The sequence below is a fragment of the Silene latifolia genome, chromosome Y (genome assembly GCF_048544455.1).
Source record: "Silene latifolia isolate original U9 population chromosome Y, ASM4854445v1, whole genome shotgun sequence".
NCBI lineage: Eukaryota > Viridiplantae > Streptophyta > Magnoliopsida > Caryophyllales > Caryophyllaceae > Silene > Silene latifolia.
The window spans coordinates 293,575,522-293,595,810 of record NC_133538.1 but is presented as its reverse complement, the minus strand read 5'-3'; the positions used below and the strand labels follow the sequence as shown (position 1 = coordinate 293,595,810).

General features: G+C 38.2%; 1 non-coding gene across 1 annotated transcript; it reads left to right on the top strand.

Annotated features, from left to right (window-relative positions):
• The first annotated feature begins 18,909 nt into the window (after positions 1-18,909).
• On the top strand, positions 18,910-19,016 carry LOC141636025 (small nucleolar RNA R71). The gene has a single exon (XR_012540669.1). It is a non-coding gene; the product is annotated as a small nucleolar RNA R71 (small nucleolar RNA).
• Positions 19,017-20,289: the final 1,273 nt, after the last annotated feature.

The following is a 20,289-nucleotide window of genomic DNA, read 5'->3' as shown; positions in this document are numbered from 1 at the left end:
AAAATTTGCATACGAGAATTTTAAACAGGTAGTAAATGGCAGCCAAAATAATCAAGGGTAAAATTCCGGGAAATCAACTAAAATTACGTTCTTTACAATTTCGCACAATTCCCTTAATACTCCACATGTTAATCACACATGCCAACATATTTATCTCATAATCACATGTATATATCAATGCTTAAAACCATATCACATCCCCTCTTCCTAAAGGCAAAGTTACGTCCCCGTAACCACAGTCATCAATGAAAACAATATTCAAACAAGGCAAACAAAACTATTAAGGCAAACAAATGGTTTTTCATTTTAGATTACCCCACACTCTCAAATATTCCTCTCAGGGTTACCGGTTCAAAACTGAAAGGGCCGGAAGTTTGGTGTGAGGGGCCCTACTCATCCCAAGCCTTAAGTGGGCTCCTAACAGTTTCTACCCGGGTTCATTTTATTAGACACAACCTATATTCATTTATTGTTCATTAGTTAGGTCTGAGGATCGTTTTGCTCTGATACCACTTTGTAACACCCCCATTTATTCGGGAGCCTTTAGCTAGACATTCCCAAGTAAATGAGAGCGTTACCATCTCGGTTTCCCGAGGTAGTGAATAACAAAGTATAACAATACCAAAGTACTTTAAATAAAAACTTTAATGATTACATATGTTTTACAACTTTAATCAACTAATACTTAATATAAAAATAAATACAACTCGCAGCGGAAATTAAATAAGTGATATAACTACATTTGTGATCTAGACTCCTGCAGGTCCGCAAGCTCACACGCCCAAGCTCCCATCATCCAAATAACTCAAAACCCGCTATTTAAATCGCTCCCCATTTAACCTAAATATTAAATGGTTCACCACAAGATGCCATCAATTAAAGCAGGCATCAATTTTATTTTGACACAGAAGCAAACACGTCAACCAATGGTTGAGTAGGATAAAATATATTAAAACAACCAATCTTTCACAACTGTCAATATTCCAATCTCAACTGTTCACATGTCACATCTCGACATCAACTATCCACGTTATCCACCAGAGACTAAGCCTGGGGCAGTCCAAATACTCACACACGTTATCCACCAGAGACTAAGCCTGGGGCCTTCCAATTAATCACACACGTTATCCACCAGAGACTAAGCCTGGGGCAGTCCAATCACCACTCACGTTATCCACCAGAGACTAAGCCTGGGGCAATCCAATTCTCATAAACCGTTCCACAATATAATCGTATAAAATATACACAACTCCAACAATTAACAAAGTTAATCACTCAATTAGCTTAATTAAATAAGCAATCATACACCAATCATCCTTTCAATACATTCTCGTATTAAACACGCAAACCGATATAGTTGAGTAGATTATCCTACCTGGCAAGCAAGCACTCCAATTACGCAATCCAAATAAATAAAGCAAATCCAAATCCGATTATAAATTCTTCACAATTTCAGTCACCTATATAATAATAACAATTACAACAATTATAATTACTAACTTTATTTGTTTATTTACTTATTCCTTTTATTCAATTATTCAAATTAATTATTTACTATAATTATTAAAGGTTTATGATAACTAAAAACCCGATTTAACTACGAACCCGACTCACCCGAGCTAATTAAATAATTAAAACCCGTCACACTACAAACACATACCACCTTAACATGGTTTATAAACCATGGCCAACACCTCTCTTAAAACCCACTAAACCCGACACCACAAGCCACCACAACCACCACCCAACCTCGACACCCCTAGCCTGCAACCCCACGCATCCAACTCGCCCTTAACCACCAGCTAAACCACCACCAACAACGCACAAACCCACGCCCTATCACACGACACCAACCGCACACTCACCGACACCCCCACAAAACACGCTCGTAACCACCACCTAACGCCACCTTCACCGCCATCTACAACCACCAATCAACTCCCTATCCTCCCTCGACAAAAGCCACCCAAAGAACCCCCTAACTGGACCACCTACAACCCCTTAAATCCCCCCGAAACCGCCGCCAATTACACGACCTCCTCCCCTGTTTTCCCGTCACCACCGCACAACCACCATCGCCACCATACCAAAGACCACCAAAGTGGTCGACTCAACCACCCCAACACAACCCCTCTATACCCAGGTCACGACATAGCCAATTAGGGTTCAATTACCCATTCCAATCACCCACAACCAACCCGTATAACCCCTCCCCGACCAACCACCTTTCGCCGCCCTAAACACCACCCTAGCAAGGTCCACGTCGGTCAAATAAGCTCAGGTCACAATCTCGGCAGTGCAAGGTTGCTCTAGGTCCAAATTTCGAGTCCTATGGTGGTCTATATAAGTCATACTATCGATCTAAAGATGCTTGCATGAAAAGAATATAAACCGCTTTAAGCTGAGTTAATTACCTCAAGTCGACCAATTGATTTTGTTAATTCTTCTTTCTTTCCGCCTCCTAAAGCTTCTTCTTTTTATTTGTAATTTATTTATCAGATTTAAGGTGGTATTTATAGTGTAAGATTTAGAGAATACGAGGCCAATTAGGAAACCATGTAACTTTCCTTATTCTATTTAGTATAGAAATTGTCATTCTAATTATATCATTATTATTTATCATATATTATTAATTCTACCATAACTATGATTTACTCATATAATATTTACTAATTTATTATTGCCATAACTCTATTATTATTATTATAATTATAATTACCTTTATATAATATTATTTCCTTGTTATATTATTAATAATTCCCGATATAAATCCCGATTAGACTAATACCAATTTAATAAATTCTGCCCATATAATAATACCACATAGTCCAACACTCGATTACCAACTAAGCCCAAAGCACAAATATTAGCCAAACCCAATTCCCGACTTGAATTATTAATTTATTATTTAATTAACGTCTTACTTGTATTTATTATTAGAAAATGTCATTTAATTACTCATTAAATTACATAAATTATTCTTATAAATTATTATTAAAATACGGAGTATTACAGTCTTCCCCCCTTAAAATGAACTTCGTCCCGAAGTTCGCCCATAACTACTACAAGAACACTTATAAAATTTCTCATAACGACTACCATCCAACACAATTATCCATTTATGATTATCACCCGTATCAATCATATCACAAGTTATACAAATAATAACTCAAAATATTTGTACTATTACATTCTTTCCCCCTAAAAATAAACTTCGTCCTCGAAGTTCGGAATAACAAACAATAGGAACAACCAAACCATTGTTGTAACGTCACCAAAACATGAAACACACATTGTAATATAAGACAATTATTATTTCCAACACAATACCCATTAATGGCTAAATGAATAACAAAATCTTTGATTTAGTTCTAAATAGCAAAACCACAACATACAGTATACTCGAACTAACTTTATTTAAACTCAACTACTTTACTTAACTACCGATGAATACGTTGCCAAGATAAATAACAATCTATAACAAAATACAGACAATTGTTTAGTCTTTTCTTAATAATGATATCTAACTTAAACATGGATGCAATTATCGTGAACATATATATGGCTTAAGGCAACACATTCCGCATATCACTAGACATGTTATTCTACCTCACATAATTGACAACATCAAACATAATGTTCAAGAGATCAAAAACAAAACTTGTTATACATTTTACATGTTATAACTTCTAACAATCTTCAAGGCTAGGAAAACATGTTATCACTCCTAACAATCATTAATATATAATAGCATAACTACTTATTGAGAACATATACTTTTTAGAAAAATAAAGAAAGTTAATAAACCATTAGAACAAAAAAATCAAGTCAAAAACTCATAGGATCGATTTATAATGCATTTTACAAACTACTTGATCGAAACAGAAAATTTGACAAAGAACTTGTCGAAAACTTAGGTCAACTTGTAAAAATCACCATAAATTGTCAAAATATTTTCTTAAAACGTGGCTTACCAATTTAGAAAAATACATGAGTCTATTAAATATTGGCGTTGGAATTATAACAATTAATTACGTAGCTTTTAAATGACAAATTTTACAAAAACATGGCGCGAAAACATCACTGTACAGGAATATTTCGACTACTGTCCACTAAAATATTTATTTCTCCTAAACAGTATATTATTTGAACATGAGACCAGTGGCATATGAAAGCTAACTCATAAAGATATTACTCATAAAATTTGCATACGAGAATTTTAAACAGGTAGTAAATGGCAGCCAAAATAATCAAGGGTAAAATTCCGGGAAATCAACTAAAATTACGTTCTTTACAATTTCGCACAATTCCCTTAATACTCCACATGTTAATCACACATGCCAACATATTTATCTCATAATCACATGTATATATCAATGCTTAAAACCATATCACATCCCCTCTTCCTAAAGGCAAAGTTACGTCCCCGTAACCACAGTCATCAATGAAAACAATATTCAAACAAGGCAAACAAAACTATTAAGGCAAACAAATGGTTTTTCATTTTAGATTACCCCACACTCTCAAATATTCCTCTCAGGGTTACCGGTTCAAAACTGAAAGGGCCGGAAGTTTGGTGTGAGGGGCCCTACTCATCCCAAGCCTTAAGTGGGCTCCTGATTTCTACCCGGGTTCATTTTATTAGACACAACCTATATTCATTTATTATTCATTAGTTAGGCTCGAGGATCGTTTTGCTCTGATACCACTTTGTAACACCCCATTTATTCGGGAGCCTTTAGCTAGACATTCCCAAGTAAATGAGAGCGTTACCATCTCGGTTTTCCGAGGTAGTGAATAACAAAGTATAACAATACCAAAGTACTTTAAATAAAAACTTTAATGATTACATATGTTTTACAACTTTAATCAACTAATACTTAATATAAAAATAAATACAACTCGCAGCGGAAATTAAATAAGTGATATAACTACATTTGTGATCTAGACTCCTGCAGGTCCGCAAGCTCACACGCCCAAGCTCCCATTATCCAGCTAACTCAAAACCTGGCTATTTAAATCGCTCCCCATTTAACCGGAAATATTAAATGGTTCACCACAGGATGCCATCAATTAAAGCAGGCATCAATTTTATTTTGACACAGAAGCAAACACGTCAACCAATGGTTGAGTAGGATAAAATATATTAAAACAACCAATCTTTCACAATCACAATATTCCAATCTCAACTGTTCACAGGTCACATCTCGACATCAACTATCCACGTTATCCACCAGAGACTAAGCCTGGGGCAGTCCAAATACTCACACACGTTATCCACCAGAGACTAAGCCTGGGGCCTTCCAATTAATCACACACGTTATCCACCAGAGACTAAGCCTGGGGCAGTCCAATCACCACTCACGTTATCCACCAGAGACTAAGCCTGGGGCAATCCAATTCTCATAAACCGTTCCACAATATAATCGTATAAAATATACACAACTCCAACAATTAACAAAGTTAATCACTCAATTAGCTTAATTAAATAAGCAATCATACACCAATCATCCTTTCAATACATTCTCGTATTAAACACGCAAAACCAGGATATAGTTGAGTAGATTATCCTACCTTGCAAGCAAGCACTCCAATTACGCAATCCAAATAAATAAAGCAAATCCAATCCGATTATAATTCTTCACAATTTCCGTCACCTATATAATAATAACAATTACAACAATTATAATTACTAACTTTATTTGTTTATTTACTTATTCCTTTTATTCAATTATTCAAATTAATTATTTACTATAATTATTAAAGGTTTATGATAACTAAAAACCCGATTTAACTACGAACCCGACTCACCCGAGCTAATTAAATAATTAAAACCCGTCACACTACAAACACATACCACCTTAACATGGTTTATAAACCATGGCCAACACCTCTTTAAAACCCACTAAACCCGACACCACAAGCCACCACAACCACCACCCAACCTCGACACCCCTAGCCTGCAACCCCACGCATCCAACTCGCCCTTAACCACCAGCTAAACCACCACCAACAACGCACAAACCCACGCCCTATCACACGACACCAACCGCAAAGACTCACCGACACCCCCACAAAACACGCTCGTAACCACCACCTAACGCCACCTTCACCGCCATCTACAACCACCAATCAACTCCCCTATCCTCCCTCGACAAAAGCCACCCAAAGAACCCCCTAACCGGACCACCTACAACCCCTTAAATCCCCCGAAACCGCCCGCCAATTACACGACCTCCTCCCCTGTTTTCCCGTCACCACCGCACAACCACCATCTGCCACCATACCAGCACCACCAAAGTGGTCGACTCAACCACCCCAACACAACCCCTCTATACCCAGGTCACGACATAGCCAATTAGGGGTTCAATTACCCATTCCAATCACCCACAACCAACCCGTATAACCCCTCCTGACCAACCACCTTTCGCCGCCCTAAACACCACCCTAGCAAGGTCCACGTCGGTCAAATAAGCTCAGGTCACAATCTCGGCAGTGCAAGGTTGCTCTAGGTCCAAATTTCGAGTCCTATGGTGGTCTATATAAGTCATACTATCGATCTAAAGATGCTTGCATGAAAAGAATATAAACCGCTTTAAGCTGAGTTAATTACCTCAAGTCGACCAATTGATTTTGTTAATTCTTCTTTCTTTCCGCCTCCTAAAGCTTCTTCTTTTTATTTGTAATTTATTTATCAGATTTAAGGTGGTATTTATAGTGTAAGATTTAGAGAATACGAGGCCAATTAGGAAACCATGTAACTTTCCTTATTCTATTTAGTATAGAAATTGTCATTCTAATTATATCATTATTATTTATCATATATTATTAATTCTACCATAACTATGATTTACTCATATAATATTTACTAATTTATTATTGCCATAACTCTATTATTATTATTATAATTATAATTACCTTTATATAATATTATTTCCTTGTTATATTATTATTAATTCCCGATATAAATCCCGATTACACTAATACCAATTTAATAAATTCGGCCCATATAATAATACCACATAGTCCAACACTCGATTACCAACTAAGCCCAAAGCACAAATATTAGCCAAACCCAATTCCCGACTTGAATTATTAATTTATTATTTAATTAACGTCTTACTTGTATTTATTATTAGAAAATGTCATTTAATTACTCATTAAATTACATAAATTATTCTTATAAATTATTATTAAAATACGGAGTATTACAGAGCCGAATCGATTAGATTGTAGAAAACCTAACAGTCGACTTAATCTTCCCTACTCAACTATATGCATTTTCTAATGAGACTCGAGTTGGTTTATGTCTTACAAGTCTCATTGAAAAGATAGGTGACGGGTAAAAAATGCAAGGATTCATAGGCTCGCATTTCATCAAACATAACATGTGCATAAGTTGAGATCACAACAAGCAAGCAAATAAACTATGAAAACATATTAATTTAAGCATGAATCATCCCCCATGTTGGTTTCCCCTAATTACCCATTAACCCTAGCTAAGGAAACTACTCACTCATTATCATGTTGAACATGCTAGCAAAGTTGTCAATCATACCAACAAAGTAAAACATCATGAATAAATAAAGATAATTAACAATAATTAAAAAGGGATTAAGAGAATTATATCTACTAATGATTGCAATAATAAAGCAAAGAATAATAGAAGTACTTGATGATTGATTAGAAGGTTGTCAATCTCCCAATAATAACCCAAATAATCTTCAATTACCCAAAATGAAAGATGAACAAAAGAGAGATTAAGGAAATGAGATTTGTATTAAGACTTGATTAAAAGTTGATTACAAGATTAAAGAGAGATTTGATTGATATAAACTACACTAGATATTGCTAAGAAGAACATGATAACCTAATTAGACTAATGGGGTATTTATAGTGGGGATTAGGTACATAAATTAGGGTTTACTAAGGGCTTAAATGACGATTAAGTCCTTGAGGAACCGCCGGTCTCAAGAGAGACTCTGGTCTCCTTTTCCCCGGTCTTTGAAAAATATGCGCATCCTTCATTGAACAAGTAGAAGACGGATTAGCTGAGGAAGACGCTCGGATTGCTTGTGCTGGACGGGCGGATTATGGTCAATCCGCTCGGATTCTCTATCAGCTTCTTCCTTTCTTCTTTTCTTCCTTTCTCTTCATAAAATCCTTGAGGATTTCCTCGGGGATGCAAGGATCTTTTCTCATCATTGCCCATCTACTATAGTATGTAGAAAGGCCTTCTAGTCTTGTCTTCTCTTGGTTGCTTGGTCATTGAATTCAATCAATTTAGCTCCATTTTGCCATGAAAATGCAAGGTTTGCACTCCTTTCCTACCAAGGGATCAAAACCTCAAAGAATATGCAAAACAAAGAACTAAAGACAATAAATGTCCCAAATATGCACTAAAAAGCATGGGAACAAGCCTAATTCAGGGACTAAATATGCTCAAATTATGGTCACATCAAATATCCCCAAACCGAACCTTTGCTCGTCCCGAGTAAAGAGGTGACAAAGACTAGGACCATTATTTAAACTAACCTAATAGCATAGCCGATATGAGACAATTAGCGGGTCTCACTCCGCCCCTTCAACTCACAACAAGACAACCATGAGGTAGGATGTCTTCTTGCAAGGCAAGGTGGGTCTTGCCAAAATGGCGACACATCCAAACATTAAAGCACATAAAATCAAGTAATGGATGCATCTACAAAAGAATAGCCACTTTCCTCATCTTAATGGCGGAAATTATCTAAAGGGGAAGCAATTCAAGGGTACACACTACTTCATAGATACAATTTCTTCAAACTACTAAGCCTAGAAGGATACCTATAAATCACCTCCAAGTTGTGTTAAGCTAGGGTACCTTTGTCCTCAATCGTTAAGTGCTTTTGTCAAGAGTAGACTCCCTATGTTGTTAGAAACACTAGAGGATCGCGGAATTCCCCCTCTTGCCTAGACAAGAAGAAGGGTCGTCCCCTCTCTACCATGCACAAAAATGGATACGATGGACAAAGGGATCAATAGATATTTGAGTTTCATTTTGGGAGTTTGATTTTGTTGTTTGTTTTCCCCCCCAATTTCTTGTGGCATATAACATTTGAGAACATTTTCTTTTGCCAATTCTTTTGATTTTTGGCATTTCAATACTTGACAACTTTTCAACTTTTTGCATTTCTTTTTGAATATTTTCAAAGTCACCCCATATATAGTGAGGGTGCCTTATATTTGAAGCTTTAGGAGTCTATTTTTGCTCCTCTTTTCATTTGATGCATTTTGCAAACTTTTTCTTTTCTTTTCTTTTCATTTCTTAAACTCAGATTTTGAATAATTTCTTTTTGTGCCCATTCCCTTTGATGACAAAAATATGGTAGAACATGGATGAATGATGGTTGCATGGTTTTAAGGGTCACCTTGGAATAAACGGTAGCCAAGGAGTTATCACACTACAAGGTACTCTTGACTAGGCCTTAATCCATGGGTCAAAGGATAGTAGCATGACACATCCTAGGGTGTTTTACAAGTATTGTAACAAGCAAAGTTTTAAGAAGAAAAAACATCTACTAGGGCCTATATACACTTGTCAAGCTTCCCAAGTAGACGGTTTCGCAAAATTTTCTAACATGCAACTACATGCCATGATGCAACTAACATATATACATCCTAATGCAAATGATTCTACCAACTAATATGCCATATAATCTAAATGCAAGTCCTAAATTCACATTGTTTATACCACATCAATCAAAATAAAGCCACATCGTCATTAACATAAAGAGGAAAAAGGAGATTGGAAAGATCATACCATGCGGTCTTCAATATCCTCATGTCTCGGATGTGGCGTAGTTGATCAATGTGAAAAAGGATAGACAGTAGATCAAAATCGTACGGAGAGAGAGAATTATATCTAGAGAGAGAAAATCCTCTCTAGAAAATTAGGGTTTCAGTTGCAAATGGCAAAGAAATCTAGATCTAAATCTTCTCTCAATAAACAAAAATTACAATCTAAAGCCAAATTTCGCCTATCTTTTACTAATACTGAGAATTTGAGACTTGATACGAGTGACGATATGGAAGAACCCAGAGATCTGGTGATACCACCGTCTACTTCAGAAGGTCCGGCTATCCCAAATACTGCTGATGCGAAGTCTACTCGTCCGGTTAGCGATATTGTGGGGATTCCGGTTCTTGACCTTGATGAGGTGGTTGAGGTTACTGTTGAAACAGAGAATGAAGATGAGGCTGTTGATACAGAGGAAGCTGCTGTGCCTGTTGTTGAGGAATCAGGATGGACAACGGTCACAGGTAAGCGTCGTCCTTCTTCTCCTTCTCAGAGTCCATCTACCATTCAGATTACAATTGATGATGTTAAGCCAGAAATTGATTATTGGTCTACATCGGTCATATGTTATGTGTTAGGAGGAAACCCTCCGTGGGCTCAATTGTCTGGATTTATACATAATATCTGGGTAAATACAAATTTGATAAGGTGTCTTTTTTGCCTAATGGAGCCTTTTTGGTCCACTTTCCTACCATGGAGTGTAAGGACCTGGTCTTATAGCAGGGGTTCCCAATGTTTGAGAATAAGCCACTTGTTGTCAAACCATGGACTGAGACTGCTTCTCTGGCAAAGGAACTAGTCAAAGCTGTGCCAATTTGGGTTCGTTTATGCGGGCTTGGTCTTAAGTTCTGGGGTGGGAAGTGCTTAGAGAAAATTGCTTCTCTAGTAGGGAATTATTTGAGGGCTGATACTGCTACCATGGATAAAACTAGGATTGGATATGCTCGTCTCATGGTGGAAGTTCAAGTGGGGCAAGAGTTTCCTAATAGAATATTTTTTAAAGATGAAAAAGGGGCAGATGTCGGTGTTAGTGTGGAATACGAGTGGAAGCCTGTACAATGTGGTGCTTGCCGAGGTATTGGCCATACCAAGGAAGACTGCAAGAAGAAACATGTTGCCCCTACTAGGGTGGTACCTGTGTGGAGACCAGTAATTAAAAAACCTGTGTCTGTGGCAATGGGTGCTCCCTCCGGGCTCTTGGACCATGGCACCTCTAGGCGCTCGGTTCGAATCTGTTCCTTCAAAGAAACCCCTTGGCAACTGATGTTGTGCCTGAGACCCCTTTTGGAGGACCTACACATCATAATTCTGATCTAATTCCAATTGTCAGTCCAATTTTGCAAGTCTCTAGGCAAGAGCATGTGGTTGACAGTCCTACAAGTCCTTCAAAGACCTATGCTGAAGCTGTCTCACCAAAAAGAGATAAAGAGAAGAATATTGTGCAAGATGTTAGGGAGACTGATATCACCTCAACTAGTGATAATGGATAAGTTGGGTTTCTAGAATGTTCGTGGCATGAATAATCCAAATAAACAGTTAGAGATTAAGAGATTTCTTTATCAAAATAAGATTGGTTTATTTGGACTAGTTGAAACTAAGATTAAGGATTCAGATTTTATTTCTACTCTGAATAAATTAGGGAATTACTGGGAGGGAGTTAATAATAATCATCATCATCATGGAGGGAGAGTTTGGATTATATGGATACCTCAACCTTTTACTGTCAAGACGATTGATAGCTCAGACCAGCATATTACTGTGGAGGTCATTGATGTTGGTACTGGGGATTCTTTCTGGTATACAGTAGTTTATGGATTTAATACTGAAGGAGAAAGGCTCAGCCTATGGGATAACTTGAAACATCTTAAAGACATCTGTACTAAACCCTGGTGTGTGTGCGGGGACTTCAACTCTTTACTTAATTATTATGAGAGACTTGGTAGTGAAGTGAATGGGAATGAGCTCAGAGATTTTAGGCAGTGTGTGAACTACTGTGAAGTAACTGACATTCAGGCTCATGGATCCTTCTTCACTTGGAATAATAAACATGATCTTGATACAAGAGTTTTTTCAAGAATTGATAGATTCCTAGTCACTATTGAGTGGATGTTTCTCTATCCTGATAGCTATGCTTATTTCATGAATGAGGGCACTTTTGATCATTGTCCTTGCATTTGCTATAGAAAGGTTGCTATGCCTGCTAGGAAAACTTCTTTTAGATATTTCAACATGTGGAGTCTGGCTCCCAATTTTCACTCTATTATTCAGATGGAATGGGCTAAAGAGGTTAAGGGTGTGAAAATGTATCAGGTGGTTACTAAGATGAGAAACCTTAAACTACCCCTGAGGAATCTGAACAAGAATAACTTCTCTGATGTGGAAAGAACTGCTGATACGGCCAGAGTCATCTTAGATGATCTACAAACGCAGTTGCATCTCAGTCCTCATGATACTCATATCAGTCATGCTGAGAGAGAGGCTGCTGCTTCTTTCTCTTTACTTCAGAAAGCAAAAAATAGCTACTTGCAGCAGAAGTCAAAAGCTGAATGGCTTAAAGGGAGTGATGAAAATTCCAAATACTTTCATAGTCAAATCAAACAGCGGCAGATCAGTAACAAAATCTTTCAGATTCAGGATGTCCAAGGAGTCTTACATCAGGATCCTCAAGCTATTGAACAAGCTTTCTTGAGGTATTATAAAGAGTTGCTGGGAACGAGTGCTTCTACTGCTAAGATGCATCAGGCCACTGTTAATACTGGGAGAGTTGTTAATTTACAGATGGCTCAGAGACTTCTCCAACCTCTGACTCCTGAGGAAATTAAACATTGTTTCTTTTCTATTCCACCCAATAAGAGTCCTGGACCTGACGGCTATTCTAGCCAATTTTTTAAAGACTCTTGGGACATTGTGGGGCCTGAAATATGTGATGCTATCACTGATTTTTTCACTACTGGCCAACTATTGAAACAGCTAAACACCACCAACATTAATCTTATCCCTAAGACCAATTGCCCTACCAGTGTCCTTGAGTTTAGGCCTATTGCTTGTTGTAATACAATTTACAAATGTATTGCCAAGCTCTTATGTGCTAGACTGGGGGATGTGCTACCTGAGATAGTAAGTGATAATCAAGGAGGATTCATCAAAGGGAGAAATATTGTTGAAAACGTGCTCATTTGCTAGGACATTGTGAGGCTTTATAATAGGAAAGCTGCTTCCCCTAGGTATCTTATTAAGATAGACTTAAGGAAAGCTTATGATTGTGTTGAATGGGATTTCCTGCTTCAGATGCTCACCTATCTGAAGTTTCCTAAACAGTTTATTGGATGGATTATGTGTTGTGTTACCACTCCCACTTATTCACTAACCCTTAATGGCAATTCATTTGGATTTTTCAAAGGAAAAAGGGGCCTCAGGCAGGGAGACCCCCTATCTCCTCTTCTATTCACTCTGTGCATGAACTATCTGTCAAGGATTCTTAATGTGGTGGGGCAGCAGGATGATTTTAGGTTTCACCCCATGTGTGGCCCTTTGAGGTTGAATCATTTATTGTTTGCTGACGACCTTCTCCTCTTTTCTAAAGGGACTGCAGCTTCTATTATGTGGATGTTGAGAGCTTTTGCCACCTTCTCTGTAGCTTCTGGGTTGTGTTTGAACAAGGAGAAGACAGAAATCTATTTTAATGGTGTTCCTGAGCAAGTTATGGGTGATATCCTACAGGTTTCAGGTTTCAGGAAAGGGTCCCTTCCTTTCAAATACTTGGGGATACCTATCTCCTCAAAGAAACTCACCAAAAATGAGGGAAGAAAACTCACAGATAAGATCACTGCCAGAATTAGATCACGGGGAGCTTCCCATCTTTCCTATGCTGGCAGGCTCATTTTGGTGACAGCAGTGCTCCAATCCCTTCATTCTTACTGGTCTACTAGTTTTCTTATTCCTAACAGTATAATGAACAGTATTAAAAGCATGTGCAGGAATTTCCTTTGGGGGGGGGGGAAGTTACTTACTGGCGTGCACCAGCTATTGGCTGGGATCATTGCTGTGCACCTAAGAGTGAGGGAGGTTTAGGGCTCAAACATTCAAAGAATTGGAACAAAGCCCTGTTAGGCAAATATATCTGGTGGATTGCATCTAAGAAGGACCATTTGTGGGTGAAATGGGTATCTCATGTCTATTTGAAAGGGGTGCATTGGTCCAACTACAAGCCTCCTGTTGACTGTAGTTGGTCTTGGAAAAAAATAGCTCATCTTATGTGTACCTTCAAGCCTGCTTATAATGCCGATTTCTGGCTTGGTAAAGCTGCTGATTACTCTGTGACTGAAGGATACAACTGGTTAAGAAGCCCTGGTACTCCTGTCAGTTGGTTTAAGCTCTGTTGGAATTCTCTGAACATACCTAAAGCCTCGTTCATTTTCAGGATTTATAAACTTGGAAGGCTCCTCACTAAGGATCGTCTTGCTCATACGGGAGGAGTTTCTGACTTGAAATGCTTTCTTTGTTCTACTGATGATGAGAATCATGGACACCTGTTCTTTGATTGTGAATTTAGTTCCAGATGTGTATCTTTATTGCAGCTGAAACTAAAAGCCCAGTTCAATCCCAGGGAGCTTGTTGAATGGAACAGAAGAGGGAGAAGAAGAAGCATTCTGATTAGGAGAATCATTTGTGCGTGTCATATTCAATTGGTCTACTTGATTTGGCAAGTGAGAAATCAGGCGAGGATATATTCTAAAGTACTTCACCCTGCTGTGCTCGTCAAGAATTTGATCTCAGATGTGTGTACGCGGTTTCAGGCAAGGAATACTTCCAAATTGACAAGAGAGGAAGAACAATGGTTGCAGCACATTCGACACTAAATTTTTGTTACTTGTTCGTGTTTGGCAATTGTGTATATTTTATAGGTCCTTAGATACATAGTGAACTTATACCCCTTTTTTGTACTCCTTTGAGATGATGATTAATATACTTAACCATTCCCCAAAAAAAAAAAAGAAAAAGGATAGACAAACATAATATATACAAACAATATATACAAGTCTACACTACAAAGGAAATGAACTTATTTTTGGATTTTCAAATTTTTCAAATTTTTTAATTTTTTCGAAATTTTTGATTTCTTTGGGTTTTTGAATAAAAGTTAAGTTAGAATTTCCCATCCCCACACTAATATGGGCATTGTCCTCAATGGCCAATATGATAGGAAATTATGCAAGTGTGATGCATGAATTCTATACTAAATGCAAGCTATACTAATCTACACTACATGATGCATGGTTTTTTGTTTATGATGGAGAACGTAATTTAGATTACCTCCCATTGCGTATGCATGTACTTCCCCAAACCGAGATAGACATTATTTCTAATGTCTTAAATTTTGGGGTAGTTCATGCACACAAGATGCAATGCATGAAACTAATGTTGTCATTTTGGATTTTTCAAATGGGAACAATAAAAGAACACCTCAATGTGACGGAGGTGTTAGTCCTCATGTTGCTAGGAATCTCCAATCTATGATCAAGATAAATGTCAATTCTCTTGTAGTAAACAATTTTCCCAACCCCATGGCTTCGAAGAAGGCTTTTGTTTGTTCAAGGACACCCAATTTGTTCAAGGCATCTTCACATATGAATTTGGTGGGTAGAATGGCTTTCTTAGCATACTTGGCAAATGTATCCCTATGGGAGTTAGAAATGAAAATTACCTACGGATAGTTTGATAATTGAGCAATTTCCGGAGTTGTTGATGTTGTTGCTTCCAAGGAAGGATCTTGTTGTTGTTGAACTTCCAAGTTTGCACTGGCAACCACCATAGCCATTGAAGCTTTCTTTGCATGAAGGCATTGTTGCCTTTTTGAGAGTGTCTTTGCCTTGAGTGCCTTTGTTGCTCCTTTTGTTCTTGCCATTGATGATTATACCAAGAAAAGATTGAAAATCTTCAATTTCCAATTATACCCAAATCGATTTTAAGATGAAAGGATTTGCCTTTGTATTTCAAAAATAGACTCAAAGGTTGAAGATTTTGGTGCTTGGATTGATTATTATTGTAATAGGAGTGATTAATTGTTGTTCTAAGGAAGTTTGAATTTGATTTTGTTGAATTTGGTTAAGGAAATTTTGTTTTTGGTGATGGAGAGGAAGAGGGTTTTGGGGTTTTTTGGTAGTGTTTGAATGAATGAATGAATGAATGAAATGAATGTGGGAAGGGGTATTTAAAACACCCGAAAATTTTAAAACTGCAGGGGGGAGACGAGCGGATTCCTGTCGGGACGCTCGGATTTTGCTCAATTTGGCTTCAGGAAATCTCGCCTAAAGACGAGCGTCTTTCAGTGAAGACGAGCGGATTCTGCAACTCAGGACGAGCGGATTCCCTTAAAGACGAGCGGATTCTGTTACAGCGAATTTTCTTAATCTGCACTAGCAAAAAGACGAGCGTCTTCTTGCAAAGACGAGCGGATTCTTTCAGACGAGCGTCTTCTCAGCTGGGACGCTCGGATTCTCTAACAGACCAAAATTTTCAATTTTGCAGCTCATTTGGATGGACGGATTCTTCCACAGATGCTCGGATTCCCAAAAGACGAGCGGATTACCCATAAGGACGCTCGGATTCCACCTGGTCTACCCGGATTCAGGACCATCCGTGCACTTGCATATCCCGTGTCATTTTCATTCTTCAAATCACGTGTTCTTCATTGTAGGGGCACTACGAAGGCATGGATAGCCTAGGCAATTGCTATCCCAACACTAAGTTAAAGCACTATACATTAATAAAATCATTAGTCCCTTCCTCACTTCTCTCAAAAAATGATAAATATCTTGATCAAGGCATAAAAATCCAAAAATGACAAAAAATGCAATGTAAGAATTAAAATGCTAGTTAGGGAGTTAGAAATATTTACAAATGGTGGTTTGGAGAGTACTCCACCAAACTCTCATCCTTAGTGAGATGTCATGGGGGCATGTCCAAGGTGTTGTTGATGTTACTCAACACCTTGAAGAAGTAGTTAAAAGCTTGTTCATTGTCATGATAAAGATTCTCAATAGATCTTTGCACTTGTTGTCCTTCATGTTGGTCTTGATCGATAGCATTACCAATATAGGGATTGAAAATCCCTTCAAACTCATCGTCCCAAAGACCACAAACTTCATCTACTTGGTCACTAAAGATCTCTTGAATTTGATAGAGACAACTATCCCACTTTCTTGTTTTGGCCAATGAGGCCCTCTTCTTCATTGGTTGACTTTGGTGAGCTTTTCAAGCTCTCTTTGTTACAATTTCCTTGCTCTTTTGATGGAGCATCATCGACTTTCTTTTTCCATTGGAATTCCGACTTCTTCCTATCGTCCTTCCGACTATAATGATCAACCATAAAACATGGTTCATGCAAACGGGGAGCTCTCATGGTCTTGTCAAGATTGAAAGTTATGCTCTCATCCCCCACTTCTAGAGTGAGCTCTCTATGCATCACATCTATCACCGCACCCGCGGTGTGCAAGAAAGGTCTACCTAGAATGATTGGAATATTGGAGTCTTCTTCCATGTCAACAATGACAAAGTCCATCGGGATGAAAAATTTCCCAACTCTTACAGGAACATCTTCCCATATCCCTAATGGTGTCTTCGTCGATCTATTGACCATTTGGAGTGTGATATTGGTACATTTAAGCTCTCCCATCCCTAACCTTTTACTCACTGAGTACGGCATAACACTCACACTAGCCCCTAGATCACATAAGGCTTTGTTGATCGTGGTGTCGCCAATGGTACGAGGTATTGAGAAGCTTCCCGGATCTTTAAGTTTTGGAGGTGAACTCCCTTGAAGTATTGCACTACTCACCTTAGTGAAGGCGATAGTCTCTAGCTTCCAGATCGACTTCTTTTTCGTAAGGATGTCTTTCATGTACTTTGCATAGGCCGGCACGTGATTGATTAATTCCGTGAAAGGAATCGAGACTTCCAAATTCTTCAAAATCTCCATGAATTTTCCAAGTTGGTCATCAAATTTGGGCTTGGCTTGACGACTTGGAAAAGGAAGTCTAATCACAATGGGTTCCTTCTCCTTGGCCTTATCTTCATTTTTCTTTAAAACTTCTTCTTTTGATGGTTCTCCATCCTTGGAGTTTTGCACAACTTCTTCTTTGTCACTAGCTTCCACAACTTCATCCTCAACTTGCTCCTTTGGTGCTTCATACCTCGTACCACTTCTCAAGTGAATGGCACTAACCGTTTCATGTCTCGGGGGATTACTTTGAGGTGGTAATTGCCCCTTTTGTCTTTGTGAGATTGAAGATGCTAGTTGAGTCAATTGGGTTTCCAACATTTTGGTGTGGGCTAGGATGTTGTTGATAGTGATTTCCTTTGCTTGACTATCCTTTTGCATTTGAGTGAAAAACTCTTGTTGATTCTTTTGCATTTGGAGAACCGCTTTTTGAACATCAAAACCTTGGTCATTTTGTTGATTGTATGGAGTTTGATTTTGGTAACCTTGGTTTTGGTTGTAAAAGGGTCTTTGATTTTGGTTTCTCATGGGAGGTGGGGTGTTTGTTGGTTGAGGGTTTTGAACATTTTGGCTTTTGTATGAGAGATTTGGGTGGAATTTGGTGTTTTCATTGTAATAATTTGAATAAGAGGTACCACTCTTGTATGCTTGAAAAGCATTCACTTGTTCATTTGTTCCCCTACATTCACTTTGGTCATGTCCCAAAGTTCCACAATTCTCACATATCCCACTTGGGATTGATGAAGATGCCGTCATGGCATTGACATGGTGCTTTGGTGATTTTGAGGCTTCTTCAAGTCTAGCCATAGCTTTTTCGAAATTCAAATTGATGGTATCAATATGAGCAGTAAGTTGAGAACCCAATTGAGTAATAGAGTCCAATTCAGGCTTTCCTCCTCTAGTAGCCTTGCGAGGTCTACTATATTGTGAATTATGGACCGCCATTTCCTCAATCTTGTTCCAAGTTTGATTGTCGTCAACTTCGGTGAACATTCCATTTGATCCCATGTTGAGAATGTTTCTTGAGTCTTTATAAAGACCATTCCAAAATTGTTGTACCAAGAACCACTCGCTAAGTCCATGATGAGGACATGAGCGACAAATTCCTTTGAATCGCTCCCAAGCTTCATACAAGGATTCTTCATCTCTTTGCTTAAAGCCCGTAATTTGAGCTCTTAGCATGTTAGTCTTTTCCGGTGGGTAGAACTTTTTGTAGAAAGCTGGAGCCAATTTCTTCCAAGAGTCAATTCCGAGAGTAGCCTTATCAAGGCTTTTCAACCATTGTTTTGCGGTGCCAAATAGAGAAAAAGGAAATAAGACCCATCGAATTTGGTCTTGAGTTACACCGGTTTGAGAAATCGCATCACAATAGTCACAAAAAGTCTCCATGTGAGAGTGAGGGTCTTCACTAGGCATCCCCCCAAATTGGCTTCTTTCGACTAATTGGATAAATACGGATTTGGCAATGAAATTTCCGGTTAAGTGTTGTGGTGTGGGAGTACCATTGGGTAGGTTCTCCTCGGTTGGTACGGAATCTGATGAAAATTTAGGCATTGTGGGTTGATTTTGTGTTGGATTTTGTGTTGGGTTCTCCTCACCTTCTCTTGCAAAAGGGTTGATGAACTCAATAGTGTTTGGTTGAATATCTACAACCTCACCAATACCTCTCAAAGTTCTCCTAGCAAGTCTTCTATTGTTTGTCAAAGTCCTTTCAATTTCGTGATCAAAGGGTAACAAGTTACCTTGTGATCTTCTAGGCATGCAAAATATCAAACAACTCGAAAAAAATTAGAACAAACCTAGAAGAGCTTTACTTCCCCAAGGCAAAGAAAGACACAACTAATAACAATTTAAGAAAATCTAAATCAAGTTAACACCGCCCCGGCAACGGCGCAATTTTTGGTCGGACTCACTTGGAGGTTTAGTTTTCGGTACTTGTCGTTATGAGCACCTAGACCAAAACATAATTTATAACTCCACAAACAACTCTACAATTAGTAAAGAGGCAAGTAAAGGTCGGATCCCAAGGGACGGGAATTGAGATGAGATTTTCAATTGCAACTAGTGGTGTCTAGGGGTGTCACAATTTGGGGTTTGAAGTAGAAGATCACTAAACTAAATAGCAATAAAAGTAAACAAGCAAGATGATTAAAAAGGGATGTAAACAATTGATAAAAGGCACTAGGGTGTCATGGGGTCATAGGGGATTCATGGGAATTGATCATACAAATATATTCTCAAATTATAAGCAAGCAATTATTGTTGTGATGGATCGAGTTGGTTTATAACTTACAATCCTAGGAAAGTTTGAGTCCCGGAGCCGAATCGATTAGATTGTACAACACCTACAAGTCGACTTAATCTTACCTACTCAACTATATGCATGGTCTAATGAGACTCGAGTTGGTTTATGTCTTACAAGTCTCATTGAAAAGATAGGTGATGGGTAAAAAAT